The sequence below is a fragment of the Mauremys mutica genome, chromosome 12 (genome assembly GCF_020497125.1).
Source record: "Mauremys mutica isolate MM-2020 ecotype Southern chromosome 12, ASM2049712v1, whole genome shotgun sequence".
In the NCBI taxonomy this organism is placed as follows: domain Eukaryota; kingdom Metazoa; phylum Chordata; order Testudines; family Geoemydidae; genus Mauremys; species Mauremys mutica.
In genome coordinates this window covers 4,905,970-4,922,251 of record NC_059083.1, presented here as the reverse complement: position 1 = coordinate 4,922,251, position 16,282 = coordinate 4,905,970, and the positions used below count along the sequence as shown (strand labels likewise).

The 16,282-nt window shown below is 50.7% G+C and overlaps 1 pseudogene; it reads left to right on the top strand.

Moving 5' to 3' along the window:
- The first annotated feature begins 1,214 nt into the window (after positions 1-1,214).
- On the top strand, positions 1,215-16,019 carry LOC123345584 (annotated as a pseudogene).
- Positions 16,020-16,282: the final 263 nt, after the last annotated feature.

The window sequence follows — 16,282 nt, the reverse complement described above, 5'->3', positions numbered from 1 at the left end:
GCGGAGGGGAGATATGGTCCCACACTGAGCCAACCCAGACTCTCCCCTCCCCTGGCTTGGGGTTTCTATTTGAGCTGCTCCGCTCACTTCAGCTGGGGCGGCCGGCAGCGTGGCGCGGGGCATTCTGGGACGAGTAGTGCAGCTGGCGGCGCAGGCCCCAGGTCCCCGGCTGATCTACAACTCCCAGCACCGCCTGCACCCCCCAGTCCCTGCTGCACCCCCTCACTGCGCTCCCCGGGCTGCTGGGGCCTTCAGCTGGGGCTGGGACGTTGCTGATGCTTCCCCTTGCTGGGCTGTGGCAGGATTAACCCTTCGTGGGCCCCTTCCAAGTGTGGGCCTGGCGCCACCGGAGCCGTTGTAAACCCGGTGCTGGTGTGGGTGTGGCAGGGGCTGTTTTTCAATCCGCTGTTCTGCAGAGGGGCCAGGCTGCACCATTGCAGGGACCTACAGCGGCAGGTGCTGCCACTCCACAGTCTGTCCTGGTGCCTCCTCCAGGTGCTAACTCAGACCAGAAGGAGTTTCCAGCCTCCCAGGTGTAACATGAGGCAGCGCACATGTAGGAAAGGCCTGTTTGCTGTGCAACGTTCACAATCAGCCCATTTCCGAGAACAGGGAAAGGAATCAGCCAGGCCTGCTGCGACTCCAGCACAACTACTCCTACATGAACTGACTTGTTCGGTGTGTCGAGATTATTTTAAAGACCCAGTGTCTCTAGCTTGCGGGCACCATTGCTGCCAGGCCTGCATCACTCAGTGCTGGGAGGGATTGAGTACAGACTTCCCCTGTCCTGAGTGCAGAGAAACCTTCTCCCAGAGAAACTTCAACCCCAGCAGGCAGCGGAGGAATATCGGAGAACGGGGTCGGGGTCACCCTTCGTCCGGTTCTCCCGGGCATGGCCGGGATTTGGGGTTAAAAATAGCATGTGTGGGGGGTAGCGAATTTGTAAATATCTAAAAGTGTCCGGGATTCCCCCCCGCAGAGCCGGACGGATTGAGCCGCTCACATGGGGCTGCGGCAGCCAGAGGCTCCCTCCCCCCCCGCTTCCCCCTCCCCTGCAGCTTCAGATCAGCAGCCTCTGGCAGCTCTGGATCCCTCCCCTCCCCTCCCTTCCCCCCCCCCCCCGACTCTGTCTCCCCCCACCCCTCTCCTCCTTCTCCTCCCTCCCTGCAGCCTCAGCTCTCGAGCCCCTCCCCTCCCTTCCCTCTTCTCCTCCTCCTCTGCTGCTCCGCCTGACACGCTGCTCTGGGCGGCAGGGTGAGGGGCCGGGGGGTGGAGAAGGAGCAGGGGGGTTCTGGAGGGGGCAATCAGGGGTCAGGGAGCGGGGGGGGGAGCGTGACCAAATGTCCCGATATTTGGGTCTTTATCTTATATAGCCTCCTATTACCCCTCCCCCCCCCCACAGCCCGGTTTTTCACATTTGCTGTCTGGTCATCCTAAGGGGGGGTTGGATGAGTTGGGGGTTCTGGGGGGGCTGTCAGGGGGCGGGGCAGTCAAGGGACAGTGAACGGGGGCGTTGGATGGGGCGTGGGAGTCCTGGGGGTCCGTCAGGGGGTGGGGGGTTGAGAGGGGTCAGGGCAGGCAAGGGACAGGGAGCGGGGGGGGGTTGCATGGGTTGGGGGGGATCTGTTAGGGGGCAAGGAGTGGTTGGATAGGTCTGGGAGTCCCAGGGGTCTGTTAGGGGGCGGGGGTGTGGATAAGGGTTGGGGCAGTCAGGGGACAGGTAGGGGGTAGGATCCTAGGGGGCCAGTTAGGGTGTGGGGGGGTCTCAGGATGGGGCAGTCAGGAGACATGGGGCAGGGAGGCTTAGATAGGGGGTGGGGTTCTGGGGGGCAGTTGGGGGCAGGGGTCCCAGAAGGGGGCAGTCAGGGGACAAGGAGCAGGGGGGGCTTAGGTGGGGGTGGGGTTCTGGGGGGCAGTAGGGGACAGGGGTCCCAGAAGGGGGCAGTCACGCGACAGGGAGCAGGGGGGGCTTAGGTAGGGGGTAGGATCCTAGGGGGCCAGTTAGGGTGTGTGGGGGGGTCTCAGGACAGGGCAGTCAGAAGACATGGAGCAGGGAGGCTTAGGTAGGGGGTGGGGTTCTGGGGGGCAGTTGGGGGCAGGGGTCCCAGAAGGGGGCAGTCAGGGGACAAGGAGCAGGGGGGGCTTAGGTGGGGGTGGGGTTCTGGGGGGCAGTTGGGGGCAGGGGTCCCAGAAGGGGGCAGTCAGGGGACAGGGAGTGGGGGGCTGGGGGTTCTGAGGGGGGCAGTCAGGAGGCGGGAAGTAGGAGGGAGTGGCTGGGGACGGGGCTCCCCGTCCTCTTTTTTGACTGTTGAAATATGGTAACCCTGTTGTAGAAGCTGCCAGGATGCTGACACTGGAGCCAGCGAAAGCGCCAGAAGTTGGCTCAGTGTGTGACAAACACCAGAGGGCTTTAGACGTCTTCTGCCAAGAGGATCAAACACCCATTTGTGTGGTTTGCCACCTGTCCGGAGATCACAGAGAACACCCCGCGATGCCCATAGAGGAGGCTGCTGAGCATTACAAGGTAAGAAATCACAGGAGGGTAAAACTACAATGGCCAGGAACAGCATTTTAATAAAATAAAATGATGGCAAAACCCAGCGGATACGGTTCGACCCCCTTACGAACAAGACTTTAGCAATGAGAACAGACGTGTAACACACTGGTATTAACCTGTTCCCGCCCCAAACCATTTTTAACACCAATCAGGACCCAGAAAAGTCAGCTCTGAATTGCCCAGGGGCGGAAATGTACAACCTACAGCCCAGTGCTGTCACAGTGGAACCGCTGCCGACCTGGGACACAGATTCTGCTAGAGATGACAGAACATCTTGTGCGCATGTGTTGTGCTGGGTAAGCTTTGAGCGTACACAGAGAGAGGCAGCAAATCAGCTGCAAAGCAAAAGGGAGCAAGACAGAATCAGACTTTTTACCCAGAGCCAGGCAGCAGGAGACAAACAACTCACCCCCCCCCCCTTCACTTCGGAACAGAGGGTTTTATTAATAATTTATCCTTCATTGCACAGAGGCGGCAGTGAAAGGCCGGTTTGGCCGATGGTTTCCTGTACCACTGTGGAACCAAATGTTCTGGGTGGGTTTAATAAGCAAATTATCCCCCGAAAACCTGACTTAAAGGTTGGTTCAGACAAGTTTCTCATTAGCCTTATATCAGTCTCACCTGTATGCAAAACTTCGGTCCCCCGAGCCACTTCAGAACCGACCGTTCAGGCTCCTCCTTGGTTTGAAACTGGCTCTGGGCTGGAATGGGTTAAGGACAGTCAGCTGTTAATCCGTTCTCAGTGGTACAATATTGTCCACAAGGCAATGTGCTCTGGTTACACATCTCATCCTCTGGGCCACTTCGGAACCATGTGTCCAGGTCCTTCTTGTGGTTAAAAACTGGCTCTGGGCTGGAACGGGTTAATGGCAGCGTGCTAGGAATCAGTTCTCAGTGGTAAAATATTGTCCCCAAGGTCTTTTAGGTTTTATTTATTATTTTATTCATTTATTTATTTATTTATTGGTGTTTAAAATATGGTTCTGAGCCAAAATGCGTTAGTGACAATGTTACTCCTGGGGGAATTCTGCACCAAAACATTTAAAATTCTGCAAATTTTATTTGTTAAAATAACACTAAACAATCGCACCAGTTTCAATTATTTTGGTAATTTATTTCAAAATACCTGTCAGCAAGTCTGTCTGTAACAATACAGACACACACACAATTTCCCCCAGGGGTAGAGAGTTAAAGAAACCCCGACAACAGCCCAGTTCCTGCTTCTCTGCCTTCTCCCTGCCAGAGCCCAGCCGGGGGGCCAGACACTCACAGCCCGTCTCCCCCAGAGCCCAGCCAGGGGAGCCAGACATTCACAACCCCCTCCCCTTGCCTGCCCCAGAGCCCAGCTGCGAGGCCACCCCCCCGGCGCAGCGCAAACACTCACAGACCCGACCTCTCCAGAGCCCAGGGACCCAGAAGGAGAAACAGCCTCATGCTGGGTCCCGGAGTTTCCTGCTCGCTACTGCCCCCTTCCTGCCCTCGGGGCAGGCTGGCAACCACAGCAGCTGCTGGGGACACTCCCGTTCCCTCCCCCTGGGATTGTCTCTGTTTGAGATCTGGGCTCTGCCAAGTCCAGCAGCCCCTAGTGGTGGCCAACGTCTCGGCAGCCCATTTCTGGGGGGAAAAGGAAATTTTTGGTGCCCAACATTAATTTCTGCAAAATCCTGCATTGCGCAGCGGCACTGAATTCCCCCAGGAGCACAATGTGTTACGAGTCTGTTCTCATCACTAAAATATTGTTCTTAACTGTCTGTAAAAGCACCTGATGGTTTTTGTGACAATTGTATTGACTAAAATGTTGGTCTGGGCCTTTCTGGCTCGTTCCAGCTTTTACACCATCCCTATATTTCTAGACACGCACCCTGCAGTGCTGCCTCCCGCTAGGCATCCAGACGCCGATATCCCACCTAAGCCCTAGAGCGATTCACAGTCTGGAGGAAGACAGGCGTTCGGCTGCCTAGGTAGAGGGTGGGGCCCAACCTGGTAGGTGGCCTCTGAACACACCTGCCAGATCAGGCCCCAGAAGCTGGTACACACAGAGGCAGCCTCCCTCCTGACTCTTAGCCCAGGGGTTAGGGTGCCCACCTGGGAAGTAGGAAACACTGAGTCAAGTCCCTCCTCCACCTGATGAGAAGAGATTGGGTACAGGGATCTGCCATCTCTCCGGGAGTGCCCTACCCATGGGCTGTGGTGATGTGGGGCTCCCTCCATCTCCCCTGGAGAAGCTATTGCACTGGGGATAAAGAGTCATCTGGGCCAGAGAGAGAGAGAGGCCACAAGCATGAGACTGGCTGTATAGTCATGGGGTTAGAGCACTCACCATTTTATTATGTATTTGATATTCTTGCAAATGTAAATAATTGGGGGGGAAATCCTCCAAAAACAACCAAAACTAAACCAGTTTTTCATTTCTTAGGACCAAATTCGGAGCCGTTTGGAGAGTTTGAAGAAAGAGAGAGATGAGATTCTGTCATTTAAACTGAGTGGGGAAGATAAAAGCCACGAACTGCTGGTAGGTGCCGTTATTACTCAGATGCAGATGTGCACAGGGACATTATCAATCCACAGCTTAGTCTGAGAGTCATCAGAGGAATAGTGAGTAACACGTTCTCACCCGTGAAAGATGATCACTTCTTTCTTCTCATTGTAAAGAAAAACTGTTCTGCTTTAATTGAGAGTCAGCAGGAAAATGCAGCATTAAAAGAGTTTTAATCATCCAAATACTTTCGCTGCTAATTCGAGTGTAATTTGTTTACTTAACAGTAGTTTCTCCTTTAGTCTTTCAACTAAAGCTGGTTGAAAAGTTTCAAGCAAAAAAAGCTTCCAGCAGATAAAAGGGGTTTAGTAGAAAACAATTTTTTTTCATGGGAAAAAGTCACTTGCAACAAATTTTTCAATTGTTGCCAGGAAATTTCAAAATGAAACAAACATTTTTGTGTCATTTCAAACTGAAATTTTCATTTTGCTTTAAAAAAGCTGAAAAATTTTAAAACTTTCATGTTTGTTTTTTATCTCTTTCTTTCTCTTTTAGCCCTTTTTTCTCCTGAGCGCTCTAAAGTGAATAATTTCCAGGTTTTTTCCCCTTAGTTTTTCCTTTTTCTTTTTGCCACTTTTTCAGAACTGGGAGCTCTTTTGAAGAGGTACAGAGAGGACGTACTAAAAAGAAAAATGGGGGGAAATGAACCCTCTTTTGTTCCATTTGGAGAAAAAGGAAAAAAGAAAAATGTGACATTTTTCAAAAGTTATTTCAACATATTTTTCAAACAAATCAAAAGAAGTTCCATTCTGAAAACTGAGAAATGGAAACAACGTTGAAATTTCAATTATTTTTGCAAATTCCCCCACCCTCCAGTTTTTTGGCCAGCTGCACTTTGAACAGAGAGAACCGCAGCTGGCCAATCAGTGCAGCTGCTCTGGGAATCTGCTGCCCCAGAGGAGGCCGGTCACTTAGTGCCTAAGACAAAGCACAAGGACGTCATTGGAAAGACTCCGGGTCAGTTCAGCGAGCTTTGGAACAGGCCCTGAATGGTATCGCTGCCAGACATTGCCATGGAGAAGATCTGGGTATAGATCTGGTCTGATTTCCTGGCTCCCAGGGTATCCGGGGCCAGAGAGTGCTCCAGAAACAGCATGAATTGGTGGGCTTCTGTCCAGTTCACATGCACTCAGTCCTAAGCAACCTGCAAACTCCGATTTACATGTGCAAAAAGGGGTCTTCCCAGCAGCCCAATTTGTGCTCAAGGTCCCTGTGTGGCTTAAAATCCAAGATTTATGGTGATCAAATTTTATGTATCGAAAACTGTTTTCAGAACTCATGGCAGCAAATGATGGAGCTTAAATTGTAGTACTTTTTTTTAAAAGGCCCTTTATGTCTCTATGTATTTTGTGGACAGCTTGTGTTCCCCAGTTTAAGTCTAGAGCTTCTTACTTTGGGTTCTGCTGTTTCTTCTACTAAAATAATCCTTGCCAGTCAGTTTTGAATCCCACACCTGCTGTGCTTCCTGTTACTAGAAGGATCTGGTTTTCTAGAAGCCACTGATCACAGATTATCCACATCATGCAAGAAAAATTCATATTCTAAACACCAGTTAGGACTCTTGAAAATCTATTGGAAAATCTTCTGTCTACTGAGCACAGAGTTTGTTCTCCATAAAATATCAGAAGTTAGATTCTGTGGCGTTGCAATGACATGCTGCCACGTGCATAAAATGTCCCATGGCTCACTCCGTAGTCTTGTCCTTGACCTGTGATTTTCCTGTTCATATCTCATCATTTCAGAAACAGCTACAAACTGAGAAGCAGAAGATTGTGTGTGAATTTCAGCAACTGCACCAGTTTTTGGAGGAACAAGAGCGACTCCTGCTGGCCCAGTTGGAAGAGCTGAATCAGGAAATTGAAAAGACGGGGGCTGAATATGTTGCCAAATTATCTGAGGAACTCTCCTCTTTCAGTTCCCTGATCAGTGAGATGGAGCAGAAGTGCCAGCAGCCAGCGAGGGAATTCCTGCAGGTGAGACGGTGTTAGAAACACCCCAGAACCTCTCTCAGGGCAGAAAGTCTCCTGACCCTTCACTTTTGAGTGTAGGAGTGAATGGTCAGAACATACAGTATTGCTACTGTCAAGGTATTATCCCCACTTTGAACTTTAGCGTCCAAAAAGTGGGGTACCTGCATGAACCCCTCTAAGCTTAATTACCAGCTTAGATCTGATAGCCCTGCCACCAACCAAGAATATAGTGTTTTGGTACACTTTCCAGTCCCCCCAAACCTTCCCTGGGGACCCCAAGACCCAACCCCTTGGGTCTTAAAACAAGGAGGAACTGACTATCCCCCTCCTTCCACCTCCCAGACTTTCCCTCCCTGGGGCGCCTGGAGAGGCTTCACCAATTCCCTGGTGAATAAAGATCCCAAACTCCTTGAATCTAAACACAAAGGGGAATTCACCCTCCCCCTCCTCTTTCTCCCCGCACCGATCCCTGGTGAGTTTAGACCCAGTCCCCTTGGGGCTTAAAACAAGGGGAAAAGTCAATCAGATTCTTAAAAAGAAAGCTTTAATAAAAGAAAGAAAAAGTAAAAATTATCTCTGTAAAACCAGGATGGAAAATGTTTACAGGGTTTCCAGCTTGTATAGACTAGAGGGACTCCCTTCCCCCTAGCCAAAATATAAGTTACAGCAACCAAAGGTAAAATATCCTTCCAGCAAAAGACACATTTGCAAATAAAGAAAACAAACAAAAGACTAATCCGCCTTTCTAACTAGTACTTACTATTTTGAACATATAAGAGACTGTTTCAGAAAGATTGGAAAAATTTGGTTGCACATCTGGCTCCTCTTAATCCCTAGAGAGAGCAACAGACAAAACAAACAGCACAAACAAAGACTTCCCTCCACCGAGATTTGAAAGTATTTTTTCTCCTGATTGGTCCTCTGGTCAGGTGTTAGCAGGTTTACTAAGCTTGTTAACCCTTTACAGGTAAAAGAGACATTAACCCTTTACCATCTGTTTATGACAGCTACAATATACATTATTTTTCCTTAAGGGCTTGATAAAAGGCCATTGGATCGAGCCCTAAATGAAAAGAAATTCTTCTTTTGAATTCTACTGGGAGAAAACTCCTCCAAAAATGGCCAACTCCAAACTCTGTTCTGACTGTCTCATAATGCAGGAACAAAGGGAAATTCAATAAAATTAGAAGGTGAAGAAATCAAAACTGATGCAAAGAACGCTTTTTCACAAATCACGTAATTTGTTGTTGTTGTTGAGACCAAGCATTTAGCAAAACTCAAAAACAAGAAATACACAGAGTGATCTTAAACCTCATGCTTCATAGCTTCAGCCAGTCACTAACTGTTAGAGACAAGGATGAGAATGTGGGAGGCAGATTATCTGACACCTTCCTCTGAAGTATCTGGCACTGTCCACCTTTGGAGACAGAATAGTGATTAGATGGACGTCCGGTCTGAGCCAGTCTGGCATTTCCTGTGTTCCAAATGCTAATGCCAAAAGGTTAAAGATGGAACCAGTCTTTAATTATGGAAATAGCTAAGATCGAAGCTAAGATTCCATTTAAAGCCAGATTTTGCCACTTTTCGTACATATCAGAAAAAGGGAAAATATTGGCTTTAAAATTGATACATGGGGTCTGAGGCTGTGGTGATTTTCTCAGCCAGAACTGAAGTTAGACAGGGAAGCTGTTCGTTACTTATGGCAGCCTGAAAGTGTAAATAGTCATTAGAATTCCAAAAGCCTTCTGATGATTTTATTTTTCAAAAAATGCCTCTAACTAGCGTAACCCTTCTGCCTGTCTGAGTTGGCAGCAACAAGGGCCGGGTTCAGTATCTAGGGTTCTGTTTCAATAACACAATGCAAAACCAGCTCGAGCCCCCACCTGGTGACCTGAGACAATTACATACCACTCCCGGGGCAGCTCTAAGAGGCAACACTTCCCCTCTCGCAAACACGGAGTCTGAGTGTAGCAAAATCCTTTTAATAAAGGAGGGAAACAATGCGGCATTATGTTGGGGAAACACCACAAACAGGATTATAACACAAACCATGAGCAAAAGACCCACCCCCAAGTAAGTTTGGCAGTGTCCTTTTCCCCTCCGGGTCTTACATTCAGCAACCCAAAAAATCCCGCAAAGTCCCAAAAGTTCAACAACCCAGAAGTCTCTGTCCCTGGTCAGTGCAGCCCCAGAGTTCAAAAGTTTATCTGCGGAGTTTTACCTCCCAGCCTGCGTGGAAATGGGAGGGTGGGGGGTGCAGTGCAAGGTTGTTAAGGGAAACCTTATGTGGTCCGAGACTGACCTGCCTCTCCATAGGGTTCTGCTGCAGCCTTCACCGTGAGCTGCTCTGCCAGCTGCTCTGCTCCACCAGCCATCCCACGAGCTGCTCCAGTTCTCCCACAAACAGGATCTGCTCCGCCAGCTGCTCAGTAATATATCTTCAGCCCCCACCACCCCAGCCCCCAGCAATTTCAGCTCTTAGTAATTTTAGTTCTTTAATTATTTCAGCTGGTAGTAGGGGAGCCCCAGTGCTGGTGCACCAGTAGCCCAAAGTGAATTCAGCTCAGCAGCCTGTAACTAGACTCCTAATAGAATTAAAACTAGGTCTGATATTCCACAGTGCAGGGAGAATGAGCCTCAAACAGGGCCCCTACTACCAGGTACACATATCTATCCCCTACCTCTCTCTCAATTCACTCTCATATCTATCCCCTACCTCTCTCTCCATTCACTGGGTTTTGGAACCCAGGTCCCTTGTCTAGCGAGTGCTACTTAGTTGATGGCGAGTCCCTCTCTCATAAAACAGTTCCACTGTCCTTGATTCACATAATCAGGGTAACAACACTTTATTCTTCTTGCCCCAATAACAGCGAAACTGGGGATCCCACAGCAGCCAAAGTGACCATTTGGGCTGCCGTGGGCTCATGCTAGGCGGGGTGGGTGTGCCTATGCAAACGAGATCAGCCCCTGAAGTTCTTTTCCACACTCACCACAATTCACCACCAGATGTCAGGGTAGAGCTCATCCTGACTCTGCGTACACTAGCAAAAAAAGAAAAAAAGGCAAGAAATAAAATGTAGCATCCTGGACATCTCTAGCTGATATCTAGGGTCAGATTCTCTGTTGCGACCAGTATCTGCTGTGGGCAGGTGTCTTCACTCCTCAGGTTTCCTGCTTTGAACCTGGTGTCTAGGATAGTGATTGGCCCTGTGTTATTCTGTACCCCACACCCATTGTTCTCACCCAGCCCCACCTTCCTGTGCATGTCAAGAAGTCCACAGGACGGGCCTTCAGAATGCTAAGTGGGGACAGAGTTTATAGCATGGAGGCAGCACAGCATGGGCACATTCCTGTCTCTGGACCCACTGGAGTCTGCAGGAGGGGATCTTCCCCACACCTGTGAGTGTTAGGAAGATCCTTGTTCAGCACATCGCAAGACTGAGCCCTCTGATTCCATGTGCCGGGTGGTTATCCAAATGTCACTAAACAAAGAGCCCGTGTGCCTCCGTATACAAACTTCCTGGGCCCAGCTCCTGCAGTCAGAGCACTTCTCTGAAAGAGCAAAGACAACACATTTAATGTTTTTTTTGGCATTAATAAATAACAAATAATTTGTCTTTGAACCTCAAACTGTGAAGACAACCTCCAGAGCAGGAGGGATCCTTAGTGTGAGAGCTGGGACTGAATTTTCTTTTCTCTCTCCCCTCTAGGACATCAAAGGCACCTTGAGCAGGTAGGTGGCTCCTTCTCACTCTCCCTTTCACTTCCGAGGGCAGGGAAGGGATTTTGGACATGAGACCTGGCTCCCCACGGCCCAGCAGTGCAGAGTGTGGGGCTGGTTCCCAATGTCCCTCCGTTACATCTAATCTCGGGGCTGTTGTCATTGTGACCAGACTCCAGAATAGAGCAGCCTGAGAAAAGAGTGATTGAGCTGCAGACAGGGGTGTTATTTGCAGTGGCTGGTGGAATGGAGACCTCAGGAGATCGGGAATGGAGAATGGGTCTCTCATTTCTAGGTCATAGACTCCAAACCCCACCCAGGTCGGTAGGGATGGAAAGTCAGGGCCATCTGATGACTGTTCAATGAGCTGTTTATTAATTGTTTCTAATTGTGCAGTGAGCTCTAGCCGTGTGCTGGGCGTGGCAGGAGATACGATGGAAGAGACGTTCCCTGCTCTGAGGAGTTTATAACGTGCTGTTATCAGTAGCGCTATGGCAGCGCCTGGAGGCTCAAGGCAAAACCAGGGCCCAAAGTGCCGGGTGCTGCACAGACACAGACAGAGACAGTCCCTGCCCCAGGGAGGTTACAGTCTAAATAGACACAAGAGACACAGGGCGGAGGGAGGAAGGATTAAAATCAATTGAAGGGAACATTCAATGGAGACAAAGTGCTGCACATTGGGAGGAAAAATCAAACCTACAACTAGGAAATGGGGAATCGCTGGGGAGGCAGCAGGACTGCGGGAAAAGCTCTGGGGGTTGCAGTGGGTCACACAGTGAAGGAGGCGGCAGGGTGATGCTCTTGTGAAAAAGGCAGATGTCACTGTGGGATGCTGTCCCAGGTTGCTGTATTCACCGCAGGTGCTGCCCCCTCCTGGCTGCTCTGGGGATTAGCTCTTCCAGGGCCAACCCCTCCCCTGGCGTCTCTCCCCTGTTGTCTCTCTCTCTCTGCAGCCTCATCTCTCCCCCCAGGAGCTGCAGCTTCCTCTGCGTGACTCAGCCCCCAGCCAGGTCACTGAATGGTTCCCCTGCTGGGGGGCAGAGTCTCGCTGGCCCCACTGCCCAGGCAATGCCGCTCCAGCCGGGGCTGGGTGGGGAACTATGTCTGAGGCTGTTCTGCAGAGAGCGGTGACCAGTTGTTCTTCACGTCCCCTGAGGGCAGAACAAGGAGGAATCGGTTTAATTTGCCACAAGGGAGATTTACATCAGTGCGACGGGGTCCCGGGGTGCAGCCTGGACTGTGGCACTGCTGAGCCCTCCAGATCCCCAGCCTGGGCTGCCTCTCGCCCCGTGATGCTGATGTCGAGCTACAGGCCTGACAGGCCCTGCGCTGACACAGACACCTACGGGCAGGGACCCGCCCAGCCGTGTTACATGGCTCATCCCCCAGCCATTGACGAACCAGCAATAGAAGGCGCCAGCCAGTTCCCCCAGCTCCAGCCCTGCCCCCCAGAACTGCACCGACTCCCACTGCTCCTGGCTCCCTGGGCAGTGCCGGTTCATTCAGTCGTTTGCCGTCCCCCAGTGCGGGGTGGACACACACTGGCCTTGTAAGCTGAGAACCCCGGAGCTAGTGGACTGACCATTTCTTTTTCCGTGGGTGCTCCAGCCCCGGAAAGCACCTTCCAGAAAGCCGGTCAGTCTAGATTTAAAGACATCAACAGGCAGTAACATTTGAAGCTCCCCAGAAGTGGGGGGGGGCCACTGGTGCCCAGACAATGGCCCCACCCCTGCTCCGCCTCTTCCCCCGAGACCCCTCCTCCGGCTCGCTTCTCTCCGCCCCTTTCCCCATCACTTGCGTCTGAAGCAGGTACAAAGGGAGAGAGCGTATTCACTAGAATAAAATACATGTTAGTAAAATACAAACATGACCGAACTCCACAGCGAGTAACACTGGGTTGTTCTTCAGATGCGGGAGGGAGAAGTTTCAGAACCCAGTGGCCTTTTCTTCTGAACTGAAATGGAGACTCTGGGAATCTTCTCAAAGAAACGCATCTCTGGAGACCATAGTGAAGAAATTCAAAGGTAATAAACAGTCACCTGGGGGATTTTCTCACCTATGTTACACTGATAACTGACAGAGCTGGGGAAATCTCTTGGGGACAATGATTGTGGATGGAGATCATCAGCTAATCATTTGGAAGCTATGAATTCCCTACCCAGCTCTCAGTACGGCCCACACACACTGGGTTAGGGGCCTGCATTCGGACTCCCTGGGGGTTTCCTTTCTTAGCAGCTGTGAACATTAACCTGAGCGTGAGCTTCCTGCTGAATTCACTGTTTCTGGGGTATGTTTGTTTGGATTTTTTGTCTGCAAGGCCTCCTGTGTCACCACAGTCCCTCTCTTGCTTCAGAGCAGGGCTGGGGAACCTTTTTCTATCATGGGCCATTGACAAAAAAATAAGTCGCAGGCCACTCATCCGCAGAGGGACAGAGACGGGGCGTGGAGGCTCGGGGCTCCCTCCCCCCCGTCCACACACACAGCAGGGTGAATCGACACTTGTGGCTCCATCCCCACAGTGGGGAGGGGAGTGGTGCTGTGGACCAGATGAAATTTAGCAACAGGACAGATTTGGCCCGTGGTCCATAAGTTCCCCACCCCTGCTTTAGAGATTCTCCACCTTTTATCCTCCGGAGCTGGAGAGAATGAGACCCCCCAGGGCTGTCAGTAAGGATGAGTCAGTTTTACTAAGTACTAATGTTTCAGGGGCAGATTTAAAGGTGATTGAATGCTAATCAGTGAAAACGTGTCTGTGTGTTGGACTGTCTGTGAATGATGTGTTGGTTTCAGAGGGTTTGTCTACACAGCAATTAAACACCTGTGGCTGGCCCGTGTCCGCTGACTCCGGCTCAGGAGGTTTGGGCTCGGGCTGGAGTCTAGGCTCTGCGACCCTCTCCCGTCACAGCATCCCACAGCCCAGGCCTCTGCCCAAGCCCCAGCATCTACCCCACAATGAAACAGCCCCAGTGCCTGAGCCCTGCGACCCCACGTCAGCTGTCATGGGCCTGCCAGAGGTGTTGAATTGCTGGTAAAACATCTCTGGGTCTGTCATGTCACCTTAGGTCGTGTCCTTAGTTTTTAATGTTTGGGGTTATTTTTTAGTGAGGTGTGGAATGGTTTGTACTGGTCTGAATTGCACTTAACCTCCTTCACTAGAACTTCATAAAGTTTGTTTTCTGTTCATTTTGCTTTTGTGTTAGAACATTAACAATGTGAATATATCCCTAAACACGACAACCTGACATTTCGTCTTTTTCCCCCATTTTCTTCCTCTAGACTCACTCTCGTCCAGACAGCGGTTGGACAAAGGTAAATTTCTCGTATCAAAGGGGGAGTGAAAACTTTCCTATGAATTATGGGGGCTCATTGGCAGTTCAGGTTTTGTTTCAATTTTGCATTTGACAGGAGCTGAGCAACATATTCCTGGTGGCTGCCCAGATCTTTCCTAAAAACAGAAAAGTTGATTCTTTTCTCTCTTTGAATTTAGAATTTGTAACTAGCAGTTGGGGTAACCAGATGGGCTGGGGTGCGGTAGAGGGGGCGAGCAGTGTATCTCCGCAGAGATCTAAGAGTTTAAAAATGAGCCTTTTGGAAAGTCAGAGAGGAACACCTCACCTCACTCTTTATGCGCATACATCACATCCCCTGGCCATATTATTATTATTAGCAAATGCACAAGTGGTACAATGAAGAATGGGAAAATCCAACATACAAAAATAGACATTTCTGTTTTCTCTCTACTTTATAAGTCAAAAGAAAAAAATGTTAAAAATGTCAGAAGGGGTTCGGTAGACATCACCTGTTCGCAGACAGGCCAACTCTCATGAATGAACCAGGAGAGAGGTGATTTCTGAGTAAAATTAAGCCTCACTCATGATCTCACCATAGAGCTGTGGCTTAAAAAAACTGGGGATTAATTTTACTTAGAAATCCTGTCAACTGCCCTGGGCCTGGCTGGGGCTCCCGCTGTCACCACCCCAGTGCAGCTGCTCCTGTGCCAGCCTGGGAAGTGGGAGAGGGGCCCCCACTGTAGCCCCCAGGCCTAGGCAGGGTGAAGAGCCCTAGGAGGAGCAGAGGTGAGGCTGGGAGGCTTTATTATGGCCTGGGGGCTGCAGGAGGCCTGAAGTGAGCAGGGGGGTTGATGGGCTGGGGGGGCTGTATTGCTGGTGGGTTCTGAGCAGAGAGGGTGAGTGCTGGGAGGGTGAACTGCTCCCCGTGCAGAGCTGGGTAAATCCGGGAGGGGGGAGGTTGCCTGGTTCACTCCCCAGCTGGGGCAGGTTCTGTCACTGACACGATCAGACCCTGCCCCAGGGCTGAGCTCTGCCCCTCACGCTCTGATTCTCTCTCTGCAGCGAACGTGACTCTGGATCCAGACACGGCCCATCCCCAACTCATCCTGTCTGCGGATCGGAAAAGTGTGAGCTGGGAAGTCACACGGCAGCACCTGCCCGACAACCCTGAGAGATTTGACAGTTGGCCCTGTGTGCTGGGCTGTGAGGGATTCACCTCGGGCCGACACTACTGGGAGGTGGAGTTTGGGGGGCAGGTGGAGATGGGGAGGGGAGTCTGTGTTGTGGGGGTGGCCAGAGAGTCTGTGAGGAGGAAGGCAGAGATCGACTTTACCCCTGAGGAGGGGATCTGGGCTGCGGAAGGGAAACGTACTGGGCTCACACGTCCCCTGTGCAGCGCATCCCCTTGTCCCCGAGCCGGAGACCCCGCAGGACCTTGGCACCCCGCAGGATCCGGGTGTATCTGGACTATGAAGGGGGGCAGGTGGCGTTTTTCGATGCCGGTCGCGGGAAGGCGATCGCCACTTTCCCGACAGCCTCTTTCGCCGGGGAGAGGATCTGCCCGTTCTTCCGGATTCATGGTCTTGTGCCGCTCACACTGTGTCCCTGAGATGCCCTGTCTGTCCCCATGGAACAGGCTCCTCAAGCCCCCTTCCTCCTGATCTCTGTGTCCTGGAGGACTCAGCCAGTCCCCCCCTGCATGGATCACTGGCTACCCTAATTAGTCTGATCTGTTTTTAAAATGGAGAGAAAGCCACAGCTCCAGCCTGTGCTTTGTTATTTCAATAAAATCTATGGACCCAAAACAAACACAGGAGCTTGGGCCTGTGTCTGAGCACCCGGGTTGCAAACATTTAAAAACAAAGACATTCTGCTAATGCAACAGAAAAATTCCTACTTCTAGATTGAAGTGCTAAGAAAATGAAAGCTTAATAGAACTGGCAACTGTCCCATGGATTTGTTAAAAGTGGGGAGGAAAATAAACTTCTCTCCGATCCACTGGATTACAGAGTAAGGGGTTAGAAACCAGCTGTTACTAAGGTTCTGGGGTTTCACTCTGGGGTGTTGCTTCAGGCTCATTTTTTTAAATTGAAACACGCATGTAAAAATGTTAAATAAAGGACTCTGTCTTCAGATAGGCTTGTCTGTCCAAGTGTGTGTTCCTTTACAAAACTTTCACTTGTAGTTGTTAAAAAGTCAGGGAAGAAG